The sequence below is a fragment of the Perca fluviatilis genome, chromosome 4 (assembly GCF_010015445.1).
Source record: "Perca fluviatilis chromosome 4, GENO_Pfluv_1.0, whole genome shotgun sequence".
Lineage (NCBI taxonomy): Eukaryota > Metazoa > Chordata > Actinopteri > Perciformes > Percidae > Perca > Perca fluviatilis.
This window is the reverse complement of record NC_053115.1, coordinates 1,557,014-1,577,057: the sequence shown is the minus strand read 5'-3', so window position 1 is coordinate 1,577,057 and position 20,044 is coordinate 1,557,014. Positions and strand designations below refer to the sequence as shown.

The 20,044-nt window shown below is 43.7% G+C and overlaps 1 long non-coding RNA gene across 1 annotated transcript in view; it reads left to right on the top strand.

The window, feature by feature from the left end:
- LOC120558038 overlaps nucleotides 1-12,233 on the top strand; it is a 23,650-nt gene extending 11,417 nt beyond the window's left edge. Inside the window, exon 3 of the long non-coding RNA XR_005639047.1 lies at nucleotides 8,558-12,233. This is a non-coding gene — a long non-coding RNA (uncharacterized LOC120558038). The remainder of the gene's footprint in view (nucleotides 1-8,557) is intronic.
- The last annotated feature ends 7,811 nt before the right edge of the window (nucleotides 12,234-20,044 follow it).

Below are 20,044 nucleotides of genomic sequence, written 5' to 3'. Positions count from 1 at the left end.
GTGGCGAGCTGCTTCCAGTGTTTGCCTGACATCGAAGAGCGGAGGAAACGGATCAGGTGAGCCATGAAAAATGTTCGGCAACTCATTTTTCCAGTTATTCCAAAACCACATGAAGGCAGCACAAATGACCTATCTCGCAACGTTAACGAAAGTGAAAAGTAAAACGAGTAACCGCCCTGTGGTTCGGATCCGCTCCAAAATGTTAGGGGTTTTTCCTTGCCCCATGCTACACCCTCCCAACAAGTTTCATTAAAATTGGGGAAGTTTTGCCGTAATCCTGCTGACAAACACCCCGACAAACAAAAACATGACCTCCTTGGCGGAGATAATACGTCTCTAGTCTACGTATGGAAAGTGAGTATTGTAATAAGATAGACGTAAAAAAAAGTTTAACAGCATTCGACCGTGTTAACTTTCTTTCTTCTGGTATTCTCTACGTACCCCTTCCTCCCATTCTCTTTTTCCATCTGTCTCTCTTTCTCCTTCTCTGAGATCACTGTGTCCTTTCCTTCTCTTACTTTCTCTCTCACTTTCTCTCTCGCAGCCGCTCTAAGGCGAATACCTTACAGCATTATTATTCAGCATGTTGATAACTTCACAGAGGATTTCAATGGTCGGCCAGGCACTTGTAGTGCTATTGAGACCTCCTAATCCCCCCTGCTCTCTGCCCGGACTTCGTTAAGCCTTATTCCCCACTGGGAACCTGAAGGTTATAATTAACGTACCTGTAGTAGGCCTCGGGAGCGCCTTGTTGGCTCTTTGTAGTCCTGGTGTTGCCCCACAAGGGGGCAAGAGAGATACTTATAGAAGCCAACAGACAACACAACGTTTGTGTGCAGCCTCGGGGATGTTAAGAGCAAACTTCTAACACAGATGCGGAGGCTGCATCTAAAAAAAATCCCCATTTCTTTTCCTCTCCACAGAAATACATTAAAATGTCAGTGAGTTACCAACGCTTTACTTAATACATTATTTTTCACCTCTACTCAAAGGTCCTTGTGAGATTATTTTAATGCATACCATCTTGCCTGCACTGTGTACCCGTCTGTATGAAGTAGACTAAAAAGCCAATGTATACGTAAAGAAAACCAATTCATACAAAGTATTCGACCATGTGTACAGCCACAGTGTTTGTAGCTCTTCTGAACGGCCACACCTGACAGCTGCTCTCACAGAGAGGGAGGAGACGCAAGGAATCTTAAAAATGAGGAGCAAACACTTTTGTACTCTTTTAGTTGCACTCGGTTTTTCAAATGAAAAGTGACATAAGTAGTTTTTTGAAGAATGATAAAGTGGCACACACCTGTCCAACATTGGTTTTGGAAAATTCTAAAATTGTGGGATGTAGCCCGAGCCACTGTGATGTCTAACAGTTTTTTTCTGGGAGTACGTAATACCGCTCAACACTAGGGTTGGGTACCGTTTGGATTTTTACGATTCTGATGCCGAACCGGTACTTTTAAAATGATTCTGATTCCTAAACCGATTCTTGAAGAACTGAAAAATGACATCAAAGAAAGGCTTTTTCATGGATTTTTATTTTAAATTGAAAATTATTTCAATTTAACAATATATCAACATTTTAAAGTACTTAAATATATAATAAGTAAACCTAAGTCACCTAACACACAACTACAATAATTTAACAAATACCAGTTACACTATTAACAAGTAACAACAAAATAAATGGTGAGTTGGTATGCCATCCAGCTTCAAACTTTAGCAGTGATTTTGCAGAAAAATGACCATATTTGCCTTCTCTGGTGAGATACTCCACCTCTCCTGAATTATGGCATGTCCTGCACAGGAGAAAACTCTCTCAGACGGTGTCCAACAGGTCAGTACACCCAGGTAGGAGTCTGAAAGGGCAGATAATTTGGGGAGGCTGTCTCGCCTCCCCCACCACCAGGCTACAGGCTCTTGTCCTGAGCGATAGACTAACAGAGCACAAGTGTAATATGTTTACTAGCGATCACGTGCAGTCAGTGAATGGTTAATATGATTTCACGTCCGTTTTGGTGAGCCCAGAGGGAAAATATGCCATTTTAAGAGTAACCTACATTTACGGTAGCTAGCTATAGCCGTGTATAAAAAGCCGTCTATCAGCAGGGATGTAGAGTCCAAGGATAGCACCGCTTCACACCGCAAGCAAGTCTCGTCTTTTTTCGTCAACAATAATGCACGTTAATTTAGTCTTAGTCAGCGTTTTGGGACATTGGTGCAGTCTCGTCATCGTCTCGTCTGGAATAAAAGGTCGTTGACGAACATTTTAGTCTCGTCTCGGCTGACGAAATGAACTACATCATCCAAGTCATTTATCAAGCGAAAATGACAACCATTAGCAGGGCCCAGTCCTGTTTTGTATAACAGTTAATTAAATCTCTTATCAGACAATTAAAGCCATAGGAGAATGTGACCCTGGAACCTCATTAGAATTTGTCACTATTTCTTTGACACTTAAATGTCAATCAAATCAAAGATATTTCAATAATCATTACTGAGTCTTAAAGTCATACTTTTCACATGCAAACTAAATCACATTTGCCTCAAATTACATTTCGCATGTGATCTATTGAACATGTTTTCCTAAGCGTTTTCTCTTTAAATAAAGTAAGTCACTTCACAAAGTGTCACGTAAATGCCATTTCTTTTCATAGAAATGTAAAAAATAACGTGGTCTGCAGTGGAAAGTCTTACGATCATCTCATCATCTCTTTTTGAACTTCAATATTAAAGTAAGTGACTTTTAAAAATAGGTATTTTTCGGTGACAAAATGGACATATCGACGTTGAATATCGAGCCGTCCTGGAAAGAGGGCAGACATATCTAGGAGCAGGTGGAGTTCTGGTGTGGCTGCATTTGTGTGTGTGTGTGTGTGTGTGTGTGTGTGTGTGTGTGTGTGTGTGTGTGTGTGTGTGTGTGTGTGTGTGTGTGTGTGTGTGTGTGTGTGTGTGTGTGTGTGTGTGTGTGTGTGTGTTGAAGGGGACCAGCACAAAGCACTAGCCTGTCGAGAAAATAGAAAGCTCCTGTGTGTTACTAAGTCAATAGGCTCTTTGTTCACTGGGACTGGGAGACAGTTAGCCATGAGGACAGATTGAGACTCCAATGCACCATAGTGTACCTGAATCTGCACACACACACACACACACACACACACACACACACACACACACACACACACACACACACACACACACACACACACACTATTCAAATACCTTCCTGACAGGACATCATCCAATCTCTGTCCACTGTTTCTGCTTTACACTCTTTATCACCTTATCAGTTTTTCCTAACTTTCTCCTCTTTGCTCCTCTCTTCCTTTATCTTTCATATTTTTGCATATATCCATCTTTCTCTGCCCTTTCATCCCATCCACCATTGGCATCTTTTGTGTTGAACCAACACAAGCAGTTTCCCTGTTTTTTCAGCCCTCTCAGTTATCTAGGCTCAGGGGTTAGTGGGTGGGAGTTTTTACCTGAGAGCAGGACAGAGGGCATTTTGTGTTGGACAAGGGAGCGAGCGACAGTGAGAAGGAGAGTTGGGAGGGGGCTGGTGGAATGGGGGATGGGGGGGCAAGAATGCAAGAGATACAGGTAAAAGCTTTGTGTGGGTACCAGAAACCAGGAACCCAGGACACACACTGGTTTTAATGTCTACGTGAGGGTAAAGAAAGAACGTAACTGGGGCTTAAAGCCAGAAAAGAAGGACATGAAGACGGGAGAAAAGAGGAAGAGACGATCAATGTGTTTGACTTGATCAGATAAGTGGCAGGGACATGGTTCATCTGTGGTCCGCACAAAGACGGAGTGAAGGGATCTCGGGAAAAGTGCAGGATTGTTGCTGCTGATACGACAAATACAAGATGTAAGTAAATACCAAATCTTCAGGACAAGCCTTTTCTGCTTTTAAAAAGTAATCAGTGAATTCTTTAAGATGTTAAGTGTAGCCCCTGCATTTAATAACTCCCCAAAAAAAACTGTACATGAAAGCGAGCGCTTTGGGATTTGGAATCGTGGAGGCCGGCGCAGAGTAAAACTTATTTTTCATTCACCAGTTAGAGCATCTTGTTGCCTGCTTGATGGGAAGTGTTCTGGATGGGAGGTTTCTCAGTGGCTACTTATAATCCATGAGTAGAAGTCAGGCACATGTCAGCATGGATCCTACTCACACTGAGCGTTTCTGCTTTGTGTGTTAGTCTGAAGGCAGTCACGGTATTAATAATGGATAACGTTCAATAAGCTTTCTGTGGAACGTCTCTGGGCTGTTGACCATTGGGATCAGCATTAGAATTCTGTCACTCAAACTCAAAGGCACAACACTGAGCTTATCTATTCCTCTATGCACAGACACACATGCAAGTCCAACAGCACACACATATACACGCATGCTCATACGTTCTCGCTCACTCACGCAAATACTGATCACCTTATCTCGTCGTCCAACCAAGAAGATAACAAATACACCACAATGTCTGTTTCCACAGAGGATCTCGATAAGACACAAATCAGCTTACACACACAAACACGAACAGAAACACAAACAAGGAAGCAGAGCGAGTTTTCACAGGGATGAGGTTGAAAAAGACGGACTAAAACAAGGATGGATGACTTTGACATTAATCCTACCTGCTCCAAACTGTCTCTGAGTTCCCCTCTTATTTTATTCTTAAACCCTCCTTCTTTATCTCATGTCTTCTTATCTCTGCATGTCTTTCCAGCCCTCTGACTTCCCATTCCCATGCTTTTTGCTAGAGCAGTGTCTCCAAAAGAAGGGATTCCCCTCCAAACTGTAAAGTAGCTCTTTGTTCACCAGATACCGAGGAAGCATGTTGGGCATGTGTGTTCGGTTATTAGCAATCTTGCAGGTGTGTGTATATGTGTGTTTTTGACCTTTAATCTTAAAGGAATTGTTCGACATTTTGGGAAATTATTCACTTTCTCGCTGAGAGTTAGATGAAAAGGTCGATACCACGCTCACATACTTTCTCTTTACCTCTACAAGTCGATGGTTAGTTGCTGCTCTGTGCAGACTCTGTTTTTGTGAACCCAGCAGCGCAGCCAGATCACAATCAAGTGCGCTCTTGGTAATTTCGTGGCCACGCTCCCTTGGCGCACCTGTGGCACACTTTGGCACAGGGTGGGATCAGAAAGAATGGTCCTGAGAATGTTATAAGTGGAGCTAAAAGTTTGAAGTGATTCGCAATTTTTTTTTTGCAGAGCGGTGTAAAATATTTCCAATTTCTAGTTTCATTTGCGCTCACCCTAGTGTGACTGACTCGCACACCAATCTGCCTGTTTTACTGATCTCAGCACATATTGCTAACGGCGTGTAGGGCTAAAAGTTTCTGGGGTTTAGTGGTGGGGATACTTGGGACCATGAGTAGCTTGAAATAAATAAATTACAAATTAAACGTTTAGTTAAGTATTAAATAATGAATTGACAATTAGCTTTTTTCCTTGGCCAATCTCATCATCCAGAAATACCGATCCAACCCAAGTTTGGATCCCACCATGGTTGGTTCACGCTGTACTCGGGCCTGTGACTGTTCATTTATGTGTGTATTTGTGGATGCACGTGGGCTGCTTTGCCTCCCTCTCCCTCTCTGTTAACGTTGACTCATCCATTTTCAGCTAGTTAATAATTCAGATGGTCTTCAGGCTGTGTTTTCATCTGTCTCATCTCTGCACTCGCCTGTGTAACAACCCCTAGTAATTACACACCACCAAAACAAGACACTGACTCCGATGGCCAGCAGAGTGGCTGGGGTTGGAGAATGAGTGGAGAAAGAAGAAGGGAAGCAGGTGAGAGTGAGGGAAGGAGAGATCGGAGGATACACAGGAGACAAGAAGGATACACAGTGGAGAGAGGTGTCTCAGCACTGTTGTAAATCCTCTGCAGGGCCTTGTAAGCTGTCAGACAAGCTGAGGGTGTTAAAGGCATGAAGTGAGAGCTACACACACTCCTGATCACACACACATAAACACACACACACACACACAAGTCATTGTGCGGAGAGAAAAGTTTACTCCTGCTATCAGCGTGACTGGCTCGCTGCTGTGTTTTATGGCTTTCTATTCCTATGTGATTTTCTCTGCCATGTCACATAGGGTCTAAAGCCATTGGGTACAGAGTGGGAGATCTGCAGACAAGGAGTAGATAGATATATGAAATGACAGAAGAGGGATAAAAGAAGAGCACATGGAGGTTTAACAGCATATATGTACACACTCACACACCCGTGTACACACTGCATGGCCCAAGGCGATTTTGTCTCTGCTTGCTGGCAGCCTGGAGTCTAGCTCAGCTAATTGCCCCCATATGAGACAGGTTGAAGCACACATCAATCCCCAAAGCCCCACGCACACACACACACACACACACACACACACACACACACACACACACACACACACATGCATGAATGAATGCAGACACTTTATGTTTGGTCTGTGCCTGTGTTTTTGTCACCCACTCTCTCCCACTTGCATTAACACACACACACACACACACACACACACACACACACACACACACACACACACACACTCCCCAGCCAGACCTGCTGGTGCTGCTGACTCAGGTTGGTATTTAATGAAGCTCTTAGCTGCTAGTGAAAAATGTTAACGTTGGGAGTTTAGTGAGCCTTAAGACTACTTCTGGCTGTGTGGGTGTGGTGTGTGTGTGTGTGTGTGTGTGTGTGTGTGTGTGTGTGTGTGTGTGTGTGTGTGTGTGTGTGTGTGTGTGTGTGTGTGTGTGTGTGTGTGTGTGTGTGTGTGTGTGTGTGTGTGTGTGTGTGTGTGTGTGGGATGGGAAGAAAAATGTGATAAGAAGCGTAATGGTAGTTTTTGTTCCTTGTTGAGCGACAGCGCTCAATAGACCACCGTCTTTACCGCAGTGTACAGTATGTGAGAGAGTGTGTGTGTGTGTGTGTGTGTGTGTGTGTACAGTGTACAGTATGTGAGAGTGGACCGTGTGTGTTCTCTGCCCTATTGACTGAACAGCAGTAACTTTCTTGCTGAGAGCACTGCAGAAATGCAAAAGACAAACACTGACCCACGCGCAGCCTTGAGTGTTATTGACAGCTTTCTGCTCCACGTTTATCACTGGATTACAACAGTTTTCCAACTGTAGGCCTGTAGATTAATATTATAAATGATGATACATCTCAGAGGATTTAGGTTTGAAGCCGTGTTGTTGCAAGGTTTCCCCCAGGAAAGTTTTAGGTCCAATGAAGTATCTTGTGAGCAGTGCTAAAAGTGGATTCATATTTACAACAAATGTGAAAAAGTGTGACCTTATCTCTGGTCATTTTAAACTATGGTTAAACTATGGTTGGGTTTAGGCAACTTAAACACTTGGTTAAAGTTCGGGAAAGTCATATAAACACATAGCTGTCACTAAAGTACCTTTCAGTCTTTCAGCCCAAATCGACTACCTGGCTTGCTGTCACCGTTAACCTTGGCTCAGGGTCTGTGCTCTGCTATCACAGACTGTGTGCTAATGAGTTAGCTGCTAATGAAAGTCTGTTCCACGGACTGTCACTCGTTCTTCGGCTCGGGGGGGTGTGCTGTGCTAAGAAGAAGAAGACAAACGTTATTACATTTTTACACTCTGTCGATGTTACACGTTATACACAGACAAGGGCGTAACTTTGGGTTCAGCGTCGGGAGGGTTGAGATCTCAAAATGTCAAATGTCAAAAGGCGACAAATGTCGGAAAAAAACGACAAAATCTTTGGAATAAAAACTTCAACAAAAGCCAACAAAAACCTAAAAACAAAAATTGTCCAATTTATTTTTTTAAAAGGCGCAAAATACGTAATTTAAATTTAAATTAAATTGTAAAATACGCAAAAAAAAGGCATTAAGAAAACCGACAAAAATGTAAAAAAAAAAGCAACAAAAACTAAAGCCCAGTTTTGATTACTGGGTGAGTTGCAAGCACCCTCCCCCCCTCGTTAATTATGCCTATGACAGAAGCATATTGCTGCCAACAAGGGAGTAAGTTTGGGTTAAACGTGGGGGGGAGGGGAGAGTGAATTCCTCTGCAACAATTCGTGGTGCAAATGTCTTTATTTATGTAAAGGAAATTATAATAGGTTCGAGGGGGGGGGGGGGGTGCACTGGCAATTTTTGATTATTGGGGGGGTTGTAACCTGTAAATTACACCTATGTACACAGGCCCCACTTTAGCTGGAAGCATCCACTGCACAGCACGACATGGCAACGTCTTGCTCACTTGATCATATTTTTATACTTTAGGAAAGTCCTTTAAGTGGATCAAATGACGCCAAACTCTCTTCATCGTAGAGTTCAGTTAAAAGTTCTAAACGGAAAACTCACTTTGCTTCAATATGCATGAAAAAAAAATGAAAAGATGAAAAAGGCCTTTCTCCTCCTTTGATTCCAGATACCCATTTGTGTTCAAAAGACTCATCCAAGCTCCCGAGCAGTGGGATGTATCGGCAGCTTGCCAGATGAAGGAGAAACGTTGTAATGCCTCCCCTCTTCTCCTCCTCTCTTCCCCTCTTCTGCTCCCTCTCTCCCTCTGCAGGTTTACGTGGATGCGCTGCATCAGATAAGGCCATGCCCTTCACCTGTGCCTGCTTCTGTGGTCTGAACGGCTTCTGCCGTAGACGGAAGAAGAAGAAAAAGGAACAAGTGGAGGAGGAGGACGAGGGTGAGGAAGTAGGACGATGGAGGGATCAGGAGACAGAGGTGTGACCGCGATGCAGTCCGCTGCGCTCTCCCTCCCTTTACCAGCGTTTTATCCTTTAACAAACTGGAACGTACGGCTGCTCAGTACAGACTGTCTGATATTATGCATGGGGAGACTGTAACAGGGATGGGGGGGAAGGGGCTTCAGCAGGCACAGGCTTTTATTGAAATTACATTTTGAACCAGATACTGCATCTCTTTCGAAAGTGTCTAAGGCTTCAGGTTCTACGCATTTTCTACTTTTTAAGCTGCATAAACTCAACAACTGCAATGCTGCCTTGAGCCACATTCCTCAAAATGAATCAGATTTATGAAAATAAAAGCCTGTGAACCCTGCGCTCATCCCCATTAACCATCCTTGCTGCATTTCCATTTTCCCTTGGCAGCTGACAGAGAACTTTGCTTCTGCTGATGTGATTCCAAAAAGCATTTTTATCAGTGTGATTTATTTCTTGCCATAGCTGGTGTACTGTATAAGTTGTAAAGAGACGGCGGGCCCTTGAAATCCATTATTTCTCTCAGTCACACTTCTCAGCATCTCTCCCTTCTCCTCCTTAATCGCAGCTCCACGGAGGCTGAATGGACCTCCTCGCCTACCTGCTTATGTCAGATCAACTTAGTGCAAACTTCAGCCAAGTGAGAAAGTGTACAGTAATTTCCAAAGTCACCCATGGAGGGCTGGAGCCTATCTCGGTTTTCACGCTGAGCTGGGCCCAATTTAAAGCAGAGCAGCTGTCCAATCAGCAGCTTAGCTGAAGTGTGAAGATAGGAGTCAAGGGTCAGAATGAGCAACAGGTTTTGTGAGAAGTCCCTCCTCTGATGCCGTAGCATCTCTGTCTCATTAATAGCCAGACAAGTAATTACAAACACGTACACACTGATGCAGACCCATCCATTAATGTTCCCCATGGGGGGTGGAGTGTCTGTCCGTAAATGCCACTGCGGTGCGCTTGCAGCTGTCACCTGTGTGAGTGTGTGACTCTGAGAGTGTGTGTCTGTGTGCTTTTGTTTCTTCTTGGCTGCAACAATAGACTTTCAAAGCTGAAACAAGTGGTTAAGAGATCCATTCAGCTGCTATAAAACTGCCTTTTCAGAATGCACGTCGAGACACAAAGACCCAAACACACACACACACACACACACACACACACACTCACACAGATAGTTCTCATTAGCGTATGTGATTATGCATTGCACGTCCAGTCAGGCAGTGGAGATGTAATTAACCTTTTCCAGCAGGAAACAGATGCCTGGATGTCACACACAAACACACAGTGACATACACACACACACACACACACACACACACACACACACACACGTCTGCTGTCAGGGAAACAAAGCCAACGTCATGGTGTCACGGAAACAAAGCCCCAAAAGCGCCGCCTGGCACTCTGTGATAATCCCCTCACGCATATTTACATCCAGGGCTTAGAATATGCCTCGGCGCCGCCATCTCCACCCCCAGCCTCCACCCATCCCTCCTCTCGCTCCTCTGCTTCTACCTTTTGGACTTCCACCACATTCCCCTTTTCCTTCCGCTATCTCTTCCTCTCCTCCATCTTTTCCCTCTCTCCCAAAACTCTCTCCTTCGTGGGTTTCATCTGTTTATCATCAGTGGACAGTACATGGCCTTGCATGGCATCTCCCACAGATTAGCCCCCATTCTGTCTTTCTCTGACTCTTAGTATCAGGGATTTCTTCAGGCGGGAAAAAAAGCTGCTTTACGACAGATTAATGGACAGCTCTGATTGTGTCTGTGGCTGCGTGAAATAGATTGTCTGTTTACCCACACTCCCGCTTACAAGCGGCGAAATGAGACAAAGCTAAAGCCATTTCACAGTGTAGAGCACCTATTATGATTCACTGTGTTACGACGCAGGCCTAATGAGAAATAGAGCGAGGGAATGAGAAGAGGGGTTGGAGGAGGATCGGGGCGGAGGAGAGAAAAAGACGGTAATGAGAGCGAGAGTCGGATACGGAAGATGGGGGCTAATGCTAGACAGAGCATTCATGCTAATTGGCTACAGTGGATAACTTTCTGAGGCGGGGGATGAGTGTGTGTGGTGGTGGGGGGGAGGGGGGTAGTAAAGAAAAAAGAACAGCCTGATCTGTTGGAGTTACACTCATTTAGCGCTCCCTCCATTTCACCTCTTTAATGAGAGGAATATTCGTTCCAGTAGACTTGAAATTGGTAACGATTTGTTGCTCACACACACACACACAGGTTTGTGGCACTATCTTTGTGGGGACCGTCATTTACATAATGCATTCCCTAGCCCCTTACCCTAACCTTAACCATCACAACTAAATGCCTAACCTTAACCCTTACCCTCACCCTAACCATAACCTAATTCTATCCCTAATCCTAAAACCAAGTCTTAACCCTCAAACAGCCCTTTAACCTTGTGGGGTCCAGTATTTTGGCCCCCCAAAGCTGTCGGAACCCAACAAGTATACTGTATTACCCGGTTTTCGGAACCCACGAATATAGTAAAACAATCGCACAGACGCACACACACACACACACACACACACACACACACACACTTGGAGGTGGTGGTGATGGTATTAGCGAGGGAAGGTGTGCGTTTTCCCTCAAGCGCCACAAACCCAGTCCTTTATGGATCATGGCAATTTTCAGGGATTGTGACTCAAGGACAAACAGCTAAAAATAGAGTGGTGGTGCACGACTCCAGCGACAGCGTGGGAGGGGGTGGGGGGGGGGCGGTGAAAACGAGTCCTGTCGCATTAGATTTGGGTCAGAAACGAGGGAAGAGCCGACGAAGCAGAGAGTGTTACAGACGGCGGAGAGATTCATCATTCACCGCTCCCTGTACCTCTCCTCTCTCACTCGTCTCCTTCAACACCTCACCCCCCCAAACACACACACACACACACACACCTCCTCTCTAACAACGATGGTAAAAGACAAAGAAGAAGTAGCAAGGAAGAAAGAGAGGGAGAAGTGACTGTAGGTTAGATAATATTATAATATTAATAGATGCTGTTCTATCTGAGGCTCTTTACTGTATAATGAGTGCATGCATAAATTCACACTATGAAAGCTCCCAGTAGGGAACATATTGTCTGTTCCCAGTTTAAAGGAACTTTGACATTTTATTTACTTTCCTATTGTACTCTCATGTCTGTATGTTTAGCATGAAGCTGCAGGGAAGTGGGAATCACTTTTTATTAGCATAATGACTGGACGCAAAGACTTAGACTTAGACTTCTCTTTATTGAACCCTCTGGGATGACTCCCACAAGGAAATTAGATTTCCAGCAGCAGATTTTAGCATCAAAGATAGAAAAAATACAGTATAAGAATAACAATAAACTTTTAGCTAAATATTTTTACAAAAATAAACAAACAGTAAAACAACAATGAACTACAGATAAATAGGGATAGATATATATATATATAGGACTGTGTATGGTATTGTGTTATTATACAGTTAATAAATAAGTGACATTTAGCATAAATTAGCAGTTAAGAGCAGTTAGAGTGTCCAGGTATGTATGTGAGTAGATTATTAATTATTTATTGCACAGTGTTCTGTTCTCTGTTCTGTCCTCTTTACCCTATTTCGAGTGAGGAGTTGTACAGTATGATTGCAAGAAAGAGAATAAGCGTATTTTCAATAATGTCAAACTATTCCTTTAATCCAGTGGGTAGTGTGTTGGTTAACTCTCTGTATTCCATAAGGAATTGAACATGGTGACCCTGTCTATTATGGTGCCATGCCCTCCCCACTGAATCTATAACTCAACTCATGCAGAATAAGTTGCTTTCAGACATCAAATGCTGCCACAGCCACCCAGTGACATTGCCTACGTTTTGAATATGCGGCGCAGGGCAGTTAGATTCATGACAATATTAGTACCTTTCTTTAGGGATTGGTACCCTCAACCCCGGCAGTGTTGCTGCAGTACTAAACAGCTCTTTGTCCCTCCCGTTGTCCCTTGATTACTTTCTCCTTCTGGCACGCACATCTGTTCTGTTTTCTAATGAAGAAGAAAGTGATGGTCCCACCAAGGCTAATTAGGAGGACTGAGACGCGGCGCGCTGGTAGACTGGCGATAGAGTCAGGAGGGAAACGCAGAGCGCTTAGAGCTCCCACCAGTCCCGGAGGATCAGACGAGGGAATGGGGGAAAGGGATGCCGAGAGAGGAGATAAAAAAATGAGCAGAAGAGGAGGAGAAGAGAGACACGTAGCGTAATTGAGACTGTAATGGGTTTTGTCAGAAGCACCTGTCAGGGTCAAGTTAAAACGATTTTGGAGAGGGAGGAAGAGAAGGATGAGAGGATGGGAAAGGGGGGAAGGAGCCAATTGGAGTCAGGATCCCGGTGAGGAGAGGCCCTCGTCCATGCCAACCTCACCTGATTGCCAATTTGTGCCAGTCTACAGACATCAAACGCCAATACGAGCCATGCACGGACACACAATGATTTGGGGAGTGCTAACCAGCAAAAAGCAGCCCTACACATCCACTCACCGACATGTGGGAACTCACGCTGACAACCCACCTACGCCGGCTGATTGGACACATCTAGCCACTTAACAAGGTGTCCACGGTGCAGACCCAGGCCGTGTGATTGGAAGATAAAACTGCCACCGTTAAATATCTAATTCTCCCCCACGTCTAGATGAAAATAAGGTGCGGCGTTGATTAGATCGCAGCCTCGGATCCGCGCCACGTTCATTAAAGCCCCCTCCCCCTAACCCCAACCAATCCTATCTTGGTTCTCCTGCCAACCCCAAATACTCTATTTGTGATGGAAAAGCAATTCTGACACCCTCGAGAGTTGAGGTTGATGCCTAAAGAGTGATGAAATTAAGTTGAGTAAAATGTATTTATAAATCGTTGTTAAAGCAGCACCTGGCAATCAACGTGTTTACGGCAGACTGATTCTAGATCAGGGGTCTTCAATGATTTTTAAGCCAAGAACCCCTTAACTGAGAGAGAGAGAGAGACAGAGCAGGTACCCCTACTACATATATTGTATAAAATGAAGTTATATATTAAACTGGGCCTACAATAACGTGTAGGGCGGCTTTAAGACATTATACCTTTTTTTGCGTAGAATACTAAGCTATTCAAATATGAATTGTTGGCATGATTTTATAAATCATCTTTTAATGTTACACATACATGTGGCACAGTGAATCCTTAGGATGAACTATATTTGTGTGTGGCTACCTTACCTATAGGCCAGTAAGCCTATCATCAGCGGGGATTTATATTTGCTAATAATATGTCAGAATTATGTTAAGACATTTTCATTTTTTAAAGAACTTTCAAAAATTGACAATAATTTGGGGCAACCCCCTGCAGTGACTCTGAGGACCCCCTAGGGATCCCGGACCACCTGTTGAAGATCTCTGATCTAGACGAACAGAAGGACAATCAGCTGACTTTTGCTCCACAGGGCTGAAGTTACCATTGAGGACACTAAGGACATGTCCAAAGGTATTTGGGATTTTTAGGAACCTGGGGGAAGGTTACATTCTACTTTAGCAGATATTTTGTAGGCTGAATCAATATATTTAACTCTGACTAGCCAATTAGTTATTTCCCACCAGATGTGTCATCCTGGCATTGTACAGAATCAGTGGGCACCATGTATCTCAAGTATTGCATCAATGGCTTATAATTATTGTCCTAGTCATTAGGAGAAATACATTATTTAAAAACCCTTTGGATTTTCTGAAAACTACATTGTCAAAGCAATAAAGATTCTTGGTTTTCACAGATCAAAAGGTCTTCATGTTGGGAAATGAAACGTACAGACAATGTGACTGAATGGACATCTGAATACAATACATTAAAGGGCCACTCAGAGATTTAGTATTGGGGACATTTAAAAAAAGAATGGTCAAAGTGGCAGAGCCCAAGATTTGGTCTTCTGGGTTAAGCACCCAAAACATTGGATCCTACAATTCCCACAATGCATCTCAACAGCGTCTTAATAAACTGCCTGAAATCCTGACATCATCAAGGTTGTTTTCCCAGACAAAATATATACTTACATACTTACTTATATATTACTTCTTGCTTTTATTTCTGTAAATACTCCCCAGGAGCAATTCTGGGACACTTTGAGGAATGTAACTCGGCTCACTAGTCATGTTTCCATCTAATTTTAAGCAAATTTTAAGCAAACTTTTAAAAATGTCGCAAAAAAGAAGAAAAATCATTCCATCAACTGGTTCAGAGCGAATAAAGTAGACTAGGCAAAGCATAGTTAAGTCACAAGTTGACGTTACGTATGGTTGTAGATTGCAAACCGTTTAGAAGCTCAGTTCTTTGGCTAAATGGAGAGAGGGAGCGTCGGACAAGTTGGCCACCTGTGCAGAATCCAGGCTTGTGGCAGAGACATTTGGTGTCAGCGAGGCAAGCGTTCACCGCCGTGTATACGCGGCGTGCAGGGACATATGATTCAAGCTGTTGAACCAATTCATCAATTTACCCGATGTGGCTGAAGCACAGGCTACAGCGCACCACAACTCCACCACGCACCTTGTGCCACGAGTGTACGGCGCCCTGGACGTGTCCCACCGTATCCCATCTGATGGATACCAGGACTATAGTCATGTGACTTACATGTTCGCTAGCTTATTCGGCAAAGCTGTTTCCATCTCCCATTTTGTGCATTAAAGCTGCAGTAGGTAAGATTGTGAGGAACCAGGACTTTGCCAACAAATTTGAACATCGACAACTTCTCAGTCCCTCCCCCCTTTCTGCTGCAGCCCAAACCGTCTCCTAAGCCCCTCCCACACAACGGAGTTTGACAGAACTGCCGGCACGTCAGACAACATGTTCAATAACTAAACACTAACACAACGTTAACTTTACTCACCAACAGTAAAACGATGCTAACTAGCAGGCTAGCGTTAGCCATTTCAGCATCATATCAGACCGACCACTGTGCTAACGTTACTATCATCCTCACCAACGTAGCTTTGAGGACTTCTGACGACTAATAACCAAGTGAAAGATAAATCATTCATGGTCATTATGTTACCTGTTGAGAGAAAATGTGGCTACGTCTGCATCGTTCTTCAGATCTTTAAAATCCCGGAGCTCACGCCACCTCTGAAAAGCCACTCCATTATTCATTCGTTCTCGTGCGCGGGGAAGGGGAGAACGCTATGATATGCGTATATGCAGATAGACCCCCCCCCTGTGGCCCTGATTGGAGAAAATCAACCGGGAGCGGTGGAATTTTGCCAATCGCACACCAGGCTGTAGGTCGGGCCAGAGGAGCTGGATTTTTTAATATTACATAATTCATGTAGTTCTACTGGATCATAGGGTCAGTTTCAGCAAATATGACAGAAAGTTAGTTTTATAAGACTTACCTACTGCATCTTTAACTCTTTTTCGAAAAAGGCAAAAAACACCTCAAGTGAGCGTAAAAACTTCTTTGTGAATTTGAGGAAGTTTTTCCGAATTTTGCCGTTTCCATCAACATTTTCTAATGCAAGACTTCAAAATGTGCATAAAATTTATGGAAATATGACTACTGTTACAGTTTGTGTTTTAGAACAGTTCTGCTTAATAGTCTTAAGTTTCAGAATGTAACAAGTAATAAGAACCAGCAGCAGTTAGCAGAAACTCTGCTGGCAAAACACCCAATTTATGTGTTTGAATGCTGAAAATGTCCTGGAGTCTTCTGTTTTAGTGGGTTGAAGTTGTTTTTTTTTAACTAAATAAAGAACAACTTTTCTAATTGGCCGGGGGCTGTAACCAGGTCATACCTGATGCCAAATCACCATCATCAATGTGAGATAAATCAATTTCTCTGCACTTTTTTCCTCAGCCCTTTCTCTTCATCCTGCCCAATCTCCTGTTCTCTCTCACACTCTTCCTCCACATACACACACACACACACACACACACACACACACACACTTCCACTGGAGCTGGTCGATACCGGAGCAGGTATTCAGCAGTGGCTGTGGTCTAAATGAGAGATTGATTTCTCGGGGGTGTTAGCCCCTGTTACCATGGTGTTGAGTCACCATCAGACCTCTTCTCCAAATGCTTATTGATGAAGTGTGTTGTGTGTGTGTGTGTGTGTGTGTGTGTGTGTGTGTGTGTGTGTGTGTGTGTGTGTGTGTGTGTGTGTGTGTGTGTGTGTGCGCGCGCGGCGCGAGCGCACGCTTTAAACACTTTTTGATTTAGTTGTGCTCAAGAACAATACTTTTCATTAGAGGCTGATAGCATTCATTAAGAGCAATTCAGCAGGGCCACTAATGAGCTGATCTGCTCTTCAACACTTCATTCTCCTTGAAAAACAATGAAGCATGGCATCACACACACACACACACACACACACACACAGAAAGACAACACTTGTCCTGATTGCAGCTTGATTGGTCAATCCTCGAAACTGAGTTTCAGTTCATCAGTTTCAACTAAGTGAAAACTAGCTGGCGGAGACTTTGTGTAGAAAGCTCTGTCACTGAGCCTTTTTTGCTCAAACTGCAAATACACTTTGTGTCGATTGAGCCCATTCATAACATTTACTAAGCCACTGATATTGTCTAATCCAACAAAAAGCCCGTGCCTTCGATCCAATATGCGGCCAAAGCCACTGAGCACAGAGCAAACAAGTGTTTTTCCGAAAATCCACACATTAATGCTGCTTGGCTCTGAGTGTCCAGAGCCATTTGTTTGACAGGATTTGTGTATGTTGTTTGTAGCATCTTGCAAATTCTTTCCCCCCTGTTAGCCTTCTGCCCTAGCTGCCACCCAACAACACACACTACAGCTGGCATCTAAGTGCGTATAATGTTATCTTTTTTCTTCTTCTTTGGAGTTTTACATTATTTATATCTCTGGGCTTTTGCGACGGCGAAGCAAAGATGGAGAGAGAAAAACGGAGGAGGAGGAGGGACCTTTGACAGGGTAGCATTGACAAAAAGCTCGACATAGTGAGATACATAAACATGAGATCAGGGAGTATCGCAGTGGGAGAAGGAAAAGGAAGAAGGAGAAAGGGCAAGAGAAAGAAAAGTGTGTGAGAGCAGCTATACTGCATCAGAAAGGTTGTCTCTCATTGACAAGCTCTCACTCTGTTCAGGAAACCCACTAATCAATGCTCTGGCACGGCGAGGCAAACACACATCAACCTGCGAGCTACTGTGTGTGATGGAGGAGAGGATGTGCTATTGGTCCGTGTGCTGCAGGAGAGCGTGTGTTTGAAATTCAGAGCACGTCAAGAGTCCTGGGGAGCTCCTTTTGCAGCAAAGCCTCATTAAAAAGACACTTGCCTTAAAGCAAGGATATACTGCCAGACCACACACTCAACACCAACACTAGAGATTCACTCAGGCAACCGAAAGTCTCACACACACACACACTCACACACACACACACACACACAGAAGCGGCTTCAGACAAATTCAAATTGAAATCTCTGTGAAGAAATAAATGTTGAGCAAGTGGAGGAATAAATGTGCTGTAGTGAATGTCCTCCACTCCAATCCTTTTCCCCGTTTCCTCTCCTTGTTCTCCATATGAATAAAGTTGAATTCATCCACCGGCCGCCCCTCCCCCGATCATCTCACTCTGATATTATAATCATGTATATTTGATTGTGTCAACTCTGTGGAGATTGGCTATGCTGTATCTTGTGTGCCTTTTAAAAATGCATCTATGAATAAATAATGTCTGTATCCGCTGATTGAAAAAGCCATATTGCCAAAAAGCCATGATGAAATGATAATGTAATATCTGTCCCCGTGTTGAATAAAGCAAAGCACCCTTCATCCTTTTCCTTTTTTTTTTATTCTCTCAGTAAATGAAACCTAAAGCTCTGCAACTGCACCTCACACTGATGACATTCTGGTATGGTTTGCACTGCTGCTCTGAGTGTGTTTTAATAAAGAGAAAGCCTCTCTCTATATATCTGAGTGCTGTGTGGTTGATTGGCGATATTAATAAAGAGAAGCAAGCCGTTTCCCAGAGCGGCTCCCCTGCTAATTGACAGTGATAGCACAGGCTTGTCTCCTGGGCTGATGTTGGGAGCATAATAAAGATGCATTACTATGAGGATGTGAGAATGATGCAGATTGCATGCCCCCTCTCTCCCCAATGCAAGCTGATTAAACTGACAAACTGCACCAAAAACAGGAAGGAAAAGGGGATGCAAATAATGAAATAGGAGCGAGTAAAAGGAAAAGTCAGAAGGGGAGGTGAGAGGAGAGGTGGGGAAATCAGCGCAGCATTAAGATAGAGAGACAAATCCCATTAAGAGCAGCTCCATGCCTAATGAATAAAATGGTAAGTTTGATATCGCCTGCTTAATTTCACAAATTCTTAATTGGCTTGACATTTAAAGTTAAAAGCTCTGGCCTCTCTGTGACCCTGTGGTGTCAGACTGTAAATAAAGCACACACACACACACACACACACACACAGACTTGACAGGCAGCCGCTGCCGTTCGAGGCTTTGATGTACTCTCATTAGCATAGCAACAGCGAGCTGACCATCCGCAAGGGATACAGTAACCCAGGCAACCAGAGCTGGCCAGTCCAACTATGGGAACCAACCAGGCACAAATGAGCCCTCCTCCCAGTTTCCATCCTAATGTTTCGACACTCAACGGGTCTGAGCAAACAATGCACAAACATTTATACCCATGGGTGGAAGCAATGATTTGCAATTGTTATTGTATAGTGAATAGCATTGTTATGTGCAGTTCTAGTAATTTTACTTTCTGAATCTGTGTCTAATATCTGCAGGCTCTTCACAAGAAAACAGAATGTTTGACATGGGATTAGAGAGGACACCAGATACACTTCATTTCTTTAGGCTCATTATTTTGTCGTAGTCAGGGCTGGGTATTGAACTTCAAGACTTTTTAAACCAAAATGTGTCCGTGGAACAGGGCTGGTGAATGTATACCTGACAAGGACTTCTAGTGTGTGCCGTGATGGTCCCCTAACCACAACCAAGTAGTTTTATATGCTGTGTTGTATAACCCATACCTGTTCTGACCTGTCACACTTGAAGGCAGGGTGAAAAGCCAACTGTCTTCTCCTTGCAGTGAATTGTAGAAATGGGGATGAAGTTGCACGCTTTTGGACAGCCTCTCTACGAAGGCCAACTTGGTGTTTTCACTCAGTTACACGCGAAAAGTAATGGAAGCAGTTGTGGTTCTTTTGCATTACTTTTGACAAATGATGTGTACCATAGGATGCTCTGTTTCTTCTGACCAACTTTCTCTCTGAGTTCATTATAATATGCCCATCACTACTTTTCCTGAACAATTTTTGGCTCCTCTTCTATTTTTTATCCTCTTCTCAA